The following is a 16,555-nucleotide window of genomic DNA, read 5'->3' as shown; positions in this document are numbered from 1 at the left end:
GACTTATGACCACAGCAGTTGAGTCCCATAGTGCTCAGAGCCATTTTTTTTGTTATTCCTGTTAGTCGTTTATTTCTACTCTGGTAGTCTGAATCTATGGATTTCGCTAATGATTATAACAACGCTGAATATTGGCACACCCAGTCAACCACATAAACAAACAGAGATTGGCATTAACCCCTTCCGGTCAGTTCGTATAGCCCCGTCTCCTTTTGTCTGCGGGGAAAGTTTATTTCTAGTTGCGAGGGAGATACCTCTGGCAGAGACATCATGTACACTGTGGACGTTTTAAAAAATCAGCTCATGATTCGTTCAGGAATCAACTTAGAATGTCTTTAAAAATGTTCAAAAAACAACAGCGATGCGTTTCAAAATCATATGAGTAATCGATAGACCAACGTGTGCTGGATGCTAGGCGCTTTGTGAAACTAGTTTTATTTCGTCAAGAACATGAATTTGGTGCCCCCCTAAAATTGCCGCCTGGGCAGATACCCCGGCTCGCTCCCTCCCCCCCCCCTCCCACCCCCCCCCCCTTAGATCCGGGCCTGGCATCGTCATAAATGGACGAACGTTGACTCAGCATTCATTCGCCTGCTTGAACTTCGCGAGCGTTGGACCCCACGCCCCGCTGAGCTACAGACCACCGTCTCTGTTAAGGGTGTTATCGGTGATTTCTATTTCGATAACTTCTTTCATTACACAGTCCCAGAAGGCCTTAGTGTGAGTCACGAAAAAGTTTCGGCAAATTTAATCAGGTGACCATTTCCTGGAGCATGCTCAGCTACAGCGGATTTTTCGTGGTAGCGTAGGCGATAAAATCTCTCGTGCTCCTTCCTGTCTTGTTCTACAGTGCGTACGGTTTGTCAGACGTAAGACTGGTAACACTCACAAGGTACCCTGTAGATCCCAGGTATTTGGAGACCCGTCGCATCTTTAACTGGTCTCAGTAATTGCTGGATCATTGTCACGGGCCTGAAGATCGATTTGATTTCGTTCTTCTCAGTAAGTGGCTTATTTTATACGACATGGAATCACAGAACGTTAAAAATGCAAGTTCCATTTTACAATCCTCATAATCCTCATCGGTGTTCTTATTATGGGTCTTGCTTCAGATCAAGATCACTTCATTTATTTGGTGAAGGCTGTAACCGTTGTTCCTGAAGATACTGTGAAGGTGGTTCAGTACATGGGGCAGGTTATCGGCGACTGTTTGTAATGTAAGTAGGCTGTTTATGTTTTCTTTATGTAAGTAGGCTGTTTAGGTTTTTTTATTGGTAACGCCACCTCTGTATGAAAATCACTGGCTGTGCTGTGTGCAGTCTGTGGCTGCTTTGCATTGTTGTAATACTCGCCATTGTAGTGTTAGGCAGCTGGCTGTGAACAGCGCGTAGCGTTGCGCAGTTGGAGGTGAGTCGCCAGCAGTGGTGGATGTGGGGAGAGAGATGGCGGAGTTTTGAAATTTGTCATGAACTGCTATATTTATATATGATGATATCAAGGTAAATACATTGTTTGTTCTCTATTAATATCTTTGATTTGCTAACTATCCCTATCAGTAGTTAGTGCCTTCCATAGTTTGAATCTTTTATTTAGCTGGCAGTAGTGGCGCTCGCTGTATTGCAGTAGATTGAGCAGCGAAGATTTTTGTGAGGTAAGTGATTTGTGAAAGGTATAGTTTAATGTTAGTCAGGGCCATTCTTTTGTAGGGAATTTTAAAAGTCAGATTGCGTTGCGCTAACAAAATATTGTGTGTCAGTTTAAGCACAGTCATGTATAATTGTTCAAAGGGGACGTTTCATATGTCGACCCTTAGCCTAGGATACCTCACTGGAATCTTCTGATTTTTTTTCTTGTAGTTTGTGTAATTAGTGTAGCTATTGTTTATTGCTAGCGCGTAATTGTAGAGAAAATCTCCTTTGTAGTTGCAGTCTTTCATTGTTGTACAGTAAAACAGTTGCGGCATGCATGTAGATTTGCACCAAGTATTTCGCAGCTGCAATTAACTAGATATTATTTTCAGTGCTATGTTAATGTGTTCTCTTATTTTTGATCTTCAAATTGTGTTTTTCTGTGTTGTCGTGTGAAATACTGTGACAATAATGGCGTGTGAAAAACGTAATACTAGGCTCCAAAGTAAACTGAGAAATGACAGTGAAAATGAAAGCAGTGTGTTAGCGCCACCGAGTAAAGAATTAACTGATGTTCAAAGTAGTAATTTGGTAATTGTGCATAGGGAAATGGAGCGGGCTGCAAACAATGGTGTAGACATTGAAACAGGTAGTGAACAGGGAAGCATTATCGATCGATCGGTCGGCAACTGCTCGCCTCAGGAATCCGAAATGACAGGACACAATTTCGCAAATACTGTAGATTCAGGTTTTGGGTCGTCACCGTTTTCTCAAATAAGTCAAGACACATTTTCTGCTTGTCAAAATGTGAATGTTGCCGGTGCAAATGCACTGCCGAAATGCGTAGAGAAACAGATTCCAGACACTAATACATTATTATTGCAATTAATGCAACAAATGGAACAAAATCAGAGACAAATGGGACAAAATCTTAAAAAGTTTGACACAGTGGAACAAAATCTTAAAAAGTTAGACATAGTGGAACAAAATCTTAAAAAGTTAGACACAGTGGAACAAAATCTTAAAAAGTTAGACACAATGGAACAACACCAGAGACAAACACAGCAACAGTTAGACACAATGGAACAAAATCTTCAAAAGTTAGACACCACACTTGAACAAACACGTGAAGATTTAACTACTGAGTTACATAACATTGAATCGAAATGTCAAAAAGTCTGTAATGACGTAAAAACACAAATTTGTGAGCATTTTCAACCTATTTTTTCGCGGCATGAAAATGCATTACAGAATCACGAAGCAGCCATAAAAGAACTGCAAACCATTGTTCATGAAAATCATGAGACCTTGTGGGCTAAAATTGACTCAGTTGCATTTACCGATTCGGTTACGCAACTTGCAAAAACTCAGGAAAACTTAAAGGACACAGTAGATACTCTGAAACTTGGTTCAGAAAAACATACAGAGGAAATAATTTCACTATCGGAGAAAGTAGCCGAACTTTCGGATCAGGTCACTAACTTATCTACAAAGGTAGATGATGATCTGAATGACACAAGACCTGTAGCCTTCACTGACACAGAAGAGTATGAACAAATTAGAAAATTCAAACAGAATCAAAATCAAATCAATACACAGTACAAAAGAGAAATCCGGGAAGTACAAGATCAGCTGACACAGGTAATACAAGAATTACGTATTTCAGAGGATACTCGCGCCCCAATACGGGAAGAGGGACACAGAAATACGGAACAGCCACAAAATAATAACACAGGGCATTTCGGAAGTTATGAAAGAAATTGGCAATGTGCACCGAATTTTGATATGGAACGGCCGACACGACCTAACAATGACCGATATGCGACTCGCCGACATGATGATTTTGACTATAAGCTGTTCATGACTACACGTAAATTCAAAACATTTAAAAATTCTGGCAACGACATTCATCCACAAGCATGGCTCCATCAATTCTCGCATTGTTTTCCTCCCAACTGGTCGTTAGAACACAGATTAGAATTTATGTGTGGCTACTTGGAGAATGAACCAGCTGTAAGAATGCGATCGGTAATTCATGATTGCCACAGTGAAGGAGAGTTTTACCATGCCTTCCTCTCAGCATATTGGTCTCAAGCCACACAAGACCGAGTAAAACATAGCATCATGATGATGAAACACTTTGAACAATCTGAATTTTCCAGTCTTGTCAAATATTTTGAAGACATGTTGCACAAGAATCAGTACCTGACAAACCCATACAGCCCCTCAGAACTCATCCGCATTTGCTTAATCAAATTGCCTGAACATTTACGACATATTATTTTGGCAGGACGTTGCAAAGACGACATTGAAGCTTTTCAGGGACTCCTACAAGAATTAGAAATTGACACAGACAGTCGCCGGATGCAAAAACAGGAAAACAATCACTACAGGTCACATCCGTCACAATTCCGTGACGACAGAAACAATAACTGGACACAACAAGTCTATTCTTACAACGCAAATCGTGACCAAAATAGACACCATCCATATGACAACCACTTGCAGAGTAGTTACAGAGAAATATCGCATTTCCGTAGTAATGACTATCACAGAGACAATCAGAGAAACAGACAATATGGGTACCAAAACAATTATTATCAAGGGAGGCAGAATAACTTCAGACGCAACAGATCGGCGCACAGTTACGATTCAGGGAGAAACTCTCCACCACGTGACGGACAAGGAAGAAACTACGGAATCTACCGACATGACGACAGACGATATATTCGTAACGACAGACCTGAATTGCATCAGAACTGGCGGGATTCAAACAGAGCAGGGCCCTCTCGTCACGGTGAATTTGTAGAAGTTAGGTCTCCAAATCCCAATAACGACGCGCGCCAACAAAGAGACAATAGGCAATGACTCACACCGCTGGCAGCAACAAAACGTACTTATGAAACAGATGACGCAGCTGCCGTAGCTAGTAATTACGTAAAAATGGAAGACATTAGGGACATCTTACTCCAGGAACACGACGTAAAACTTAACAACATTGCATATCCTGTGATTCACATTACTGTAAATGACGTAAAATTTACGGCAGTACTTGACTCTGGCAGTCCCATCTCAGTAATTAGTGAAACAGCCTTTAGCAAATGCAACAAATCGAACGATTGCCCCACACTTCCGTTACGTAAGATTAAATTACAAGGTGCAATCTTTGGAAAAAGTGTAGGTGTACGCCAACAAACCAACTTAGAATTCTTTTGTCAAAGCCACAGCTTCTCTACGAACTTTCTTATTGTTCCATTATTGTCGACGGAAATTATATTGGGAGTAGACTTTTTGAATGAATTCAAAGCAATCTTAAACTTTCACGATGCTGAAATAAGTTTAGAGAAGGAAGGTAAGTCAATAGCTTTGAAATTTGAAGATTGGCTCTCAAACCATGACGAAGAAATCAATCGGCTTTACCTTCTGTTGGACAACAATTCGTAATTTTCTACGGAACTAGTCACTAACAATCACTCTGCAAGAACTGACAGGGATGATATCGACGGCATATTTGAAATTAATGAGTTAATTCAGAATAAAATTCAAACAATTGAGAATTGTAATGACACTGATAGGCAGGACCTTTTTGAGATTTTACAAGAACATTCCACAGTTTTTACTCATAAAACAGGAACAATCAAGGGATTTCAATACCAATTTCGTGTTCGTGAGCATACTAAATTTTGTGTTAGACCATATCTAATTCCAGCACATTATATGGACCGTGTTAGAACAGAAATACAGTCTATGCTTGACGAGGGCATTATTGAGCCTGCAGTAAGCTCATACAACAATCCATTACATGTTGTTGAGAAGAAAAATGGATCGATCAGGCTTGTCTTAGATTCGAGACAAATCAATACGATCATTATTCCTGAAACAGACAGGCCGCAAACGTTGGAAGAACTACTTCAAAATTTTAATGGTGTAAAAGTGTTGTCTTCCATTGATCTCAGATCCAGCTTTTATCAGATCGAACTTCATCCAGAATGTAGAAAATACACAGCTTTCCTTTGTTTCGGCGTTTGTTATCAGTTTCGGAAACTTCCCTTTGGTTTGAACATTTCTTCAGCAGCATTCATTCGCAGGCTAAATTCCATATTACCTGAGTTCTTAAAACGTCACATCACCTTATATGTATACGATATTCTAATAGCAGAAGCTTCATGGGAACTACATAACTGCATCCTCAACAGTTTGTTACGTATTTTTGCAGAATCTGGAATTACAGTTAACTTGGAAAAGTCTGAATTCGGTAGGACAAAGGTGAAGTTTTTGGGACATATTATTTCTTCTGAAGGCATTCAGCCAGATCCTGAAAAGTTAGAAGCAATCAGAGCCATTCCAGTTCCATCCACAAAAAGACAAGTCCGCAGTTTTCTAGGTCTCGTAAATTTTTACCGTCGTTTTCTGAATATGCAAATTCTTGTTACACCAAAACTTTGTTCTCTCACTGGAAAAAATACTATTTGGAACTGGGACGAACAAGCACAATTGGAATTCAATTCTTTGAAAGAAGCGTTACTTCAGGCGCCAATCTTAGCTCATCCAGATCTGTCACAAGATTTCTGCCTTAGTACAGATTCTTCTAAAGTCGGTCTTGGTGCCCATTTATTTCAAGAAGCCATAGAAAATGACACTACCATTCAGAAAACCATTGCTTTTGCTAGCCGAGTGCTAACAAAATCTGAAAAAAATTATTCCGTTACTGAATTAGAAGCTTTAGCTATCGTTTGGGCATTTAACAAATTCCGTTTCTTTCTTTCTGGTAAGCACGTAAAAGTATACAGTGATCATCGTGCATTACAATTTCTTATGTCTTCAAAATTAAATCATGACAGGTTAAAACGTTGGGCATTGTTTCTGCAAGAATTCCGCTTCACAATAGTCTACATTCCCGGCAAGGAGAACATTGTTGCGGACGCACTGTCACGCGCACCGGCTGGGCTTGAGAAAAGTACCACAGAAGGCCACCTCGAGAAAAATTTCAGTATTCTTTACATTCAGAAAGTCGCCTTTGAAAACTTCATCACCACATCTTTAAAGGACATTGCTCATGAACAAGATAAAGATCCGATTTGGAAAGACATCAAGAGCAAATGGCATGAAAAGACACACACACAGATTCGGCATTATTATCTGGTTAGAAACAACATACTGTTCAAACGCTGCACTGTTGATGACAAGCTATGGGTACTTTGCATTACTGACGATTTTGTTAATAAGCTCATTTGGTACATTCATTTCAGCTACGCACATTTTGGTCCACGAAAATGTTATCATATTCTTCGAACGACTTGTTATTTTAACAATATGGAAAAAAGAATTCGAAGAGTTTTGTCTATTTGTAAACTTTGTCAAAAGGCGAAACCATCTACTGTCTCACATCGTGCTCCGTTGTTTCCTATTATTCCTTCTAAATTAAAAGAATTTGCTGCTGTTGATCTCTTGGGACCGCTTGTCAGAACATCCAATGGATTTTCGTACGTTCTAGTCGCTGTTGAACTTACTTCAAAATTTGTTTCTTTCACTCTGTTACGTAAAGCCACTGGACGATCTGTATCCAACGCCTTTGTTAAAAATTTCTTACGTGAAGTTGGCCACGTTGCTAAAGTCATTTCAGATAACAGACCGCAATTTAGATCTGCTGTTTGGTCACGCACGCTTCGGAATCATAAAATCAAACCTGCTTTTATTTCATTGTACTCACTACATTGCAACCCGTCTGAACGGATTATGAAAGAAATCAATAAGCTTTGCAGACTTTATTGTCACACAAAGCATCAGCATTGGGACAGGTATCTACAATTATTTCAAAATGTGCTGAATGAAATGCCTCATGATTCCACTGCTTTACCACCTACTCTTGTACTGAAGAATGAAGAACCACCGAACAGAATCAGAGAGCTTGTACCTTTCCCGAATACACGTAAACTTCGACACAAAGACATAATTGATTTGGCTCTTAAAAATATAAAATCTGCAGCAGACAAAAGGAGAGAACTACACGGTAAAGCAAATGCAAAGAAATTATATATTGGTAAGAAAGTTCTCATTAAAGCTCATTCATTGTCACATAAGAAGAAACACTTGAGTCACAAATTCTTTCTAGTTTACAATGGACCTTACAGAATCCGACGTATACCACATGATAATTGCGTTGAAGTTGAAACTCTGCGTACTAGGAAGAGTAAAGGTTTACACCACATTTCACATGTAAAACCGTTTATTGAAAGATAATCTGCTTTTTAACTTTGTCATTGCCATAAAACTTTTCACTTTACATTACTAGTATGCTTGTCAGACTTAGAATCTGTTAACATGTAACAATGTTTGAAGTTAAATATCCAGTCAAGAACCAAGAGAACTTATTGAAACAGAAATGACGAATGCATTGTTATAGTGAACAGACGTCACAGTGTTATTGTGTGTGTACATTCTTGCTTGTTAGTTGCACGATTATGGAACGACTATAAGGCTTACATACTTAGAACATTTACCAGTACTGCTAATGAGATTTCAATGCAACATTTTGGTTTACTTGAAAATATATTCTGGATTTAAAGTACTTTCAGTGAGATACCAGATGGCACAGTGGTTAGTTTATTTGACAGCTACACGACTATATCACGACGCTACTAATGAGTGACAATTTACAATGTTGCTTTTGCAGTGTTTCTGTTTTATATCTGCACAGTTTTCTGTTTTATTCTGGAAAGTAAAACAGGTTTTAGTAGTAACTTTTGTGGTATAGCTACAATGAGACTGCCTTTTCCATAGCACAACAATACGTTACAGTACAGTACTTTCTTCATCACGGCAATAAGCGTAATAACTAAGACATTTATACGCAAAGCATTTCACTTTTGTGTATTATGAGGTAAGTACATTGACTTCTGCAGAACTTAGCTTTCGGAGGACGATAACTACGACACTTCCACACAGATTATGTTGCAACAAGACGCACATTTAGCGCTACAGTACACGTATTTGAGTGATTAATTTTGTACTTAAAACATTTATTTTTAAAGATTTTTGAATTACAAAGAAAGTTTTCCGTGATACATTTCATTCCATTGCTGTAATCTGTAACACCTGAGGGTATAATTACATTAATCCTCAGGGGGGTACACACTTACTTTGTGTACCATGTGTTTGGCAAACACAAGGAGCCCTAGCTAATATGGTATTTGCTTATACAAATTTACACATCGGTACCATATTTCTCTAACACTCAAATTACACAGCTATCTGATCATTTAACTGAGAGAGACAAACATTTTTTTATTACATCAGTGACATATGTTTAAGCAATTACAGTGTTGGATTACTTCACACTTACGAAATTGTATTTTGTCTGTACTGTGTGATCTGTTCATATTTTTTTTGGAACCATTGTGATACTATGAGAGCTTTGAATGATGTATTTGGTAAGGGAGCATGATTTTAAAGTACGTTTGAGGTAGATGACATTATTGAAATGAGCAGAGAATTTTTTTTTAGGTTTTGAAATTATTGCAGAAAGCTACGACGTTTTTGAGATTTGACTGAGGTGTTATGATGTTATTATTACGACGACGATGTGTACTATGCTGTTGAGATATGTTTATGATCAATAAGATGATGCTGCCGCATATGAGGAATAAGAAGTATGTTGGAAACCAAGAATCGTACTTTAAGAGTTATGAAATGTGCGTAAATGCATGACTGTATCACAATGCTGACGAATATTTTTTTTGGACACTTATATTTATAGGATTTTGTTTCTATAGATTTGCAATGCTAATTCTTGACCTGTGAAATATTTTTATGTGAGACTGTCACTGTAGCGGAAACTGCTGTCATAAATATTTCCGTAAGAAAGTTAAGTGACCACCTGCACGTAATGCGTCGCGGGCACCCACCTGGGCGACAGCCGCCCGAAAAAAAAAAGCCATTAGCCTTTCAGCGGCACAGGTAGAAAAAAAAAGGGAGGCCATTATCCTGGCTATTGACGTTCCTTTGTAGAAAGCATCGCAAATATTACACGCTCATTACCTGAAAACATATGGGTACTCGTACTTTGTGCTAATTACTGAAATGCTTATGAATTGATGGGAAATATTCGTACATCTGCACACCTGATTATGACAAGTGTCTCTCTACGAGGGTTGGGAGCTACTGACTTACGAAATGCCACATGACTATTGAATGATATTTTTATGCTTTGGTTTGCGTAATTGCTTATTTCATTTGACATCTGTTTTCCAGCTGTGTTGCAGCATTGGTTTCATAAAATAAAATTAAATGCATTTGCTAATGTGAACACTTTCTGTCAACAGATCTATTAAATAATAATTTTGTGATCCACATTCTTCAAAAAAGGAGCACTTGGAAAGGAAAGAACAATAAGAAGGGACTAGTAACAGTAACTGCATACATAATATTCTTTTCAAGTACATGGTAATATTTCTTTTACAGTAAGTTGTTGTGGTGCACCACTTTAATTACATAGACATTAAGATGTGAATATATATTTTCCTTTTCTGCATTGTTGTTTTTACTGTAATATTTTTTCTGCTTGAGCTTTGTCATGTATAGACATAAGTTTCATATTTTTTATATATTTTATATTTGCTGCTGCTGTTTGCCAGGCATAGTGTTACTGAATTTGACTTTGTGTTACTCTTCTAAGCTAGTTTTTCTTGTTCCCTGCACAGTGCCTTATATTAGTTGTAATTTTGCATTTTTTTTTTTGTTAATTTAGATTTACTGCTGCTTGCTTTGCAAATTGGCATTTTTTTGTCATTGCTGTTTGTGTTAATTGTTTTGTGCTGCTGCATTGCCTCGTCCCTTAGTTTAGCATCTGAACTCAGTAGATTTAAGTTAGCTTAAGAGGGGGTAGCCTATAAGAGAATGAGTTGCGATGAATTTGAAGAAATGCACTGAGAGGCTATACGAGAAAAGTACAGAAAGCAGGTATAGATAGGACTTTTGGAAATAATGAGGAATGAAGGGAGATCTCCGAGAAGTAAAGAAAGTTTTGTTTGCAAAATACTGCAGTAAAACAAACCCTGTCCTTTCCTTGTATTATTCCACTATATGTTTGTGTACCCTTGTGTATTTATGTTTTTCCTGTATTTATACGTTTATCTGATAAGATTTATGTTGTAGAATTTTTCTAATACTAAGCTACATTCACTATGATGAGGAATACTGTTATCCTCAAATATAATTGGCATTAATAATATGTTATGTACCTTGTAAATATGCTTAGACATTATTTATTCTGTTTTGTTTTAATGCTCATGTGTGAATTTGATGTTTCAATAACTATTCTGATCTTTTATGTATGTACTTATCTCATAATTCCTGTAACATTGATGTATATGCTATTTCTATTCTTTTGTAACGCCTGTTTTACTGCAAATGTTATCTGTATTATTATGTTTTTAACGATGTTTTCTGTGTCTTTGTAATTGTATTCTCATGTTATAAAATTGTAAATGTCACCAGTTCATGATATTATTAATTTGTTAGTTACATTTCACTGCACACGTTTCTGTTGGTCATAGTATATGGACAATATGTGAGAAGTTGGGACTGTTAGTGTTTGCATGTGTGTTAATAATTCAGCAAGGGACTGGATAACAGCATTGCTGGTTCTAAGGACAATTCCAAACACTTTATGAGTGCACAAGTGGTGGTTATGGACTTGCTATATTATCCACAAGACTCTTCAATGGTGATTGTGCACCTGCACAGTCACAACAGATGGCTGTTGGCTATCTCTACAAGGACTACAGTGGGTCTACACCTTTGATGACTCACCAATACCATTATTTCTACAAGGACTGCAGTGGGTCTGCATCTCTGGTGGCCCACCAATCCCATACTATCTACCAGGAGTACAGTGGGTCTGCTCTGTGATGACCTACCTACCAATACTCTTCAAAATTTCGACTGACTCTGCTGTGGGTTTGCTCTGTTGTGGCCCATTACCTGTATGCATGTCAAGAGTCAGCACTGTCGTTCCGTTGGAAGGACAACACTACTTCTTCAAGATTGCATGGAAATCCACTACTTCTGTGTGCATTTTCCTTTACTGCTCAGACATTGAGAAAAACACTGCAATTTTACTGTGACGAATGATGAGGACTGTCTTTATGGGCTGTGAGAAAATTTTAGCTTTTGACCAACATTGTATCAATAAGTGTGTGCATTTTATATCTTTGTTATTGTAATTGTGAAAAATTTTTGTCAAATCTGTATTGGCCAGTGCCCAACACCATTTGTAAAAATTTTTTGTGGGGAGCATGGGGGCTATGTAAGTAGGCTGTTTATGTTTTCTTTATGTAAGTAGGCTGTTTAGGTTTTTTTATTGGTAACGCCACCTCTGTATGAAAATCACTGGCTGTGCTGTGTGAAGTCTGTGGCTGCTTTGCATTGTTGTAATACTCGCCATTGTAGTGTTAGGCAGCTGGCTGTGAACAGCGCGTAGCGTTGCGCAGTTGGAGGTGAGCCGCCAGCAGTGGCGGATGTGGGGAGAGAGATGGCGGAGATTTGTAATTTGTCATGAACTGCTATATTTATACATGATGATATCAAGGTAAATACATTGTTTGTTCTCTATTAATATCTTTGATTTGCTAACTATCCCTATCAGTAGTTAGTGCCTTCAGTAGTTTGAATCTTTCATTTAGCTGGCAGTAGTGGCGCTCCTGTATTGCAGTAGCTTGAGCAGCGAAGATTTTTGTGAGGTAAGTGATTTGTGAAAGGTATAGTTTAATGTTAGTCAGGGCCATTCTTTTGTAGGGATTTTTGAAAGTCAGATTGCGTTGCGCTAACAAAATATTGTGTGTCAGGTTAAGCACAGTCTTGTATAAATTGTTCAAAGGGGACGTTTCAGTAATAAATAGCGCTTCTGTACTGGATGATCGTGATTGATGGCATGCAAGTACAGATCATTGTAAGTAGGTTTTCTGTAGCCTTTGTGACCAAAGCATCCACTTGGTTTGTGGCGGACGAGGAGGTCTAGGAATGGAAATGCGTTGTCTTTTTCTACTCCCATGGTGAACTGGAAGTTACTGTTAATGCTATGGTGGCGCTGTTTACAAATTTAAATGCTGAACCACCTACGCAGTGTCTTCAGGAACAATGACTACAACCTTCACCAAACAAATTAAGAGATCTAAGGCGAGACTCACACTAAGACCACCGACGAGGATGGGAAACGAAATTTGCTTTTGTACCATTCTGTGGCTCCGTCTAGGACGAAACAAGCGGCCTGCTGAAAATACACAAAATCAAATCGAACTTCAGACCTGTAACAAAGATTCGGCAGTTAATGAAACCAGTTAAAGGAGCGGCAGGTCTTCAAACAACTCACATGGGGTCTAAAAGATACCTTGTTAGCGTGGCCAGTCTTAGATCCGACAAACAGTGCGCTCTGTAGAACAAACAGGAATGAATATGAGAGGTTTTATCTTATACGCCACCACAAAAAATCCGCTTTAGCTGAACATTCTGTAGAAAATAGTCACCAGATTAAATTCTACGAAACCTCTATTATTGCTCGGACTAAAGGCTTCTGTGACTGTGTATTCAAAGAAGCCATTGAAATAAATGTCACCGATGTGGTATGCAGATAGAACAGTTAAGTCTCAGGATAATATTAAAACCATATGGTCGTTCGTAAAGGAAGTGGCTGGTCTGCAGAGACAGGTTGAGGATATAGAATCAGTGCGTTGTGGGAATGTCCGTGTTACTGATAAGTCGCATATATGTACAGTATTTAATGATCACTGTCTGAATATAGCAGGCGAACTAAATAGAAACCTAGTCCCAACAAGGAATCATATAGCGCTCATAGAAAAAAAGTGTTCCGAGACTGTTACCTGAAATGCTCCTCCATGATACTAACAAGAGGGAGATTGAGTTAATAATTAAATCACTAAAGACCAAGAACTCTCATGGATATGACGGGGTATCTAGCAGAATACCGAAGTATTGTTCTATGTATGTTAGCCCAGTAATTAACCATATCTGTAACTTTTCCTTTAGGAGAGATCGGTTTCCTGACCAATTAAAGTACTCGGTAGTGAAGCCACTTTATAAAAAGAGAGACAAGGATAATGTTGACAATTTTAGACGTATTTCTACGCCATCGGTGTTTGCTAAAGGTATCGAAAAAGTTGTATATACAATGTTTCTGGAGCGTTTAAATTCACATAATTTGCTGTCAAATGTAGTTTGCTTTTAGAAATGGTTTAACAACTGAAAATACCATATTCTCTTTTCTCTGTGAGGTTTTTGACGGATTAAATAAAAGGTTGCGAATGCTACATGTTTTCTTTGATTTAACGAAGGCTTTTGACTGTGTTGACCACAAAATATTACTGCAGACATTGGACCATTATCGAGTAAGGGGAGTAGCTTACAATTGGTTCGCCTTTTCCTTTAAGAACAGAAAGCAGAAGGTAATTCTCCCCAATGTTGAGACTGGTAGTGATATTCAGTCCCAATGGGGCACTGTTAAGTGGGGCGTTCCCCAAGGGTCGGTGCTGGGGCCACTGCTGTTTCTTATTTATATAAATGATATGCCTTCTAGTATTACAGGTGATTAAAAAATATTTCTGTTTGCTGATGACACTAGCTTGGTAGTGAAATAATGTAGTTCATGATTTAAGTTCGTGGCTTGTGGAAAATAATTTGATGCTAAATCACAGTAAGGCTCAGTTTTTACAGTTTCTAACTCACAATTCAACAAGAACCGATATTTTGATCAGACAGAATGGGCATATTATGAGCAAGACGGAACAGTTCAAGTTCCTAGGCGTGCAGATCGATAGTAAGTTGTTGTGGAAAGCCCATGTTCAGGATCTTGTTCAGAAACTAAATGCTGCTTTATTTACGATTAGAACAATATCTGAAATTAGTGACAGTTCAACACAAAAAGTAGTCTACTTCGCATATTTTCGTACGCTTATGTCGTATGGTATTTTTTGGGGTAATTCTTCTGATCCAAAAAGAGTATTTTTTACTCAAAAACGGGCTGTTCGAGCAATATGCGGTGTAAGTTCGAGAACCTCTTGTCGACCCCTATTTAATAGTCTAGGAATTCTGGCACTGCCCTCACAGTATATATTTTCTTTAATGTCGTTTGTTATTAGCAATATTAGCTTATTCCCAAGAGTTGGGAGCTTTCATTCAGTTAATACTGGGCAGAAATCAAATGTGCATGTGGAATGCACTTCCTTGACTCTTGTGCAGAAAGGAGTGCAGTATTCTGCTGCATCCATTTTCAATAAGCTACCACAAGAACTCAAAAATCTTAGCAGTAGCCCAAACACTTTGAAGTCTAAACTCAAGAGTTTCCTCATGCCTCACTCCTATTCTCTCGAGGAGCTCCTGGAAGAGCTGAAAAATTAAGCAGATTCCAGTGTTACATTGTTGATTTTCTTTATTTAAACTTACGACTTGTTGCCTGAATATGTTTCTTATATTTCATTTTATCTGTTCCTACTATCGTGTCATAATTTCATGTATTGACTCGTTCCATGACCATGGAGACTTCTCCTTAATTTGGCCCCACGGAACAATAAATAAATAAAAATAAATAACACTCTTTAACAGAGACGGCGGCCTGCAGCTCAACGGGCCATGGAATCCAGCGCTCGCGAAACTGAAGCGGGCGCATCAACCGCCGAGCCAACGAATGCCCATATATGGCCATGCCGTGAGCACAAGCGACGTCACTGCGAGCAGCAAGTGGGCATAAGGGCGTACCAGCAGCCCACAGGCAGTCATAAAACTGGACGAGCAGCAAGTGGGCATATGGGCGTACCAGCAGCCCATAGGCAGGCATAAAACTGGACGATAGCCAAGGAGTGCTTGGCCGAAAGCTCGTGTCATTGTAACTATTTGACGCTGCTGGAAGCATTACTTCATTTTCTCGAAGTGGTAAAACTTCATCACGACCTGTCGTACGATACGAGCTCCCAACCACCGTATTAATGCCATGTGGTCCGTATAACGTTGATGTGAGGAGTGTACTCCATCGCTGAGGACGACAGCTACGCAATGGAGACGGAAAATCTATAGCCTCTGTTGAAGCAGAAAGGCTGTTCTGATAAACACAGTCAATCTTCAAGTCTAGAGCACTGCAGGAGACCCATGACTAAGAATGTGCAATAGTTGTTTTTGTACCTTACGCAAGAATACTGCCCTTGCAAGTTGAGAGGATTTTATAAATACTTAATGTCAATGGTCTGTTTCGCCTGTCTGCCGAGATTAAGGCCCTTCTCATCTCTGTTAAATGGAAGGCAGACAATTGTACAAAATGTCACTGTGAGAAGTTGTATGTTGACCAAACTATTAGTACTGCCACACTATACACAGCTGTCAAAATTCATGGTCGCCAAGCACTACATAACTGAGGGAAATGCCATGGAATATGAGAATACAGAGGTAGTTGCCGGCATGTTGCATTATTGATAATGTATCCTTAATGAGGCCACTGAAATCGGGTTGGCGGATTATCTCATTAATAGAAATAAGAGCTTTCATCTAAGCAAGAGTAATGTGTTTCGACCTGTATCACATTCCAACACTATTCACTCTGCCGGGAGAAAGGTTTTTCGGAAGTTATACTGACGAATTTTGGCTCACTCTTATTATCCTTTTTGCTGCACGTCTATAGTTTGAAACCAGTTCGGTGAGAGTCTTCAATACTTCTCATCTGTAGATAGTGGCTAGTTGGGTCACCGAAATATTAAATGACGTTAATTTTAGGGTCGGGCACCTACACCAACAAACATATCACAGTGAAAGATTAGAAGTAAGAAGGTCTCGATGATGTAGTACTTAGTGTTGGTATGATTTTAAAAACGAATCTGAGCAACAGAAAGAGATTTTTATCGGAATGTGTGGACAAGACTTAATCAGTA

The sequence above is a fragment of the Schistocerca piceifrons genome, chromosome X (assembly GCF_021461385.2).
Source record: "Schistocerca piceifrons isolate TAMUIC-IGC-003096 chromosome X, iqSchPice1.1, whole genome shotgun sequence".
Lineage (NCBI taxonomy): Eukaryota > Metazoa > Arthropoda > Insecta > Orthoptera > Acrididae > Schistocerca > Schistocerca piceifrons.
This window is presented reverse-complemented; position numbering follows the sequence as displayed.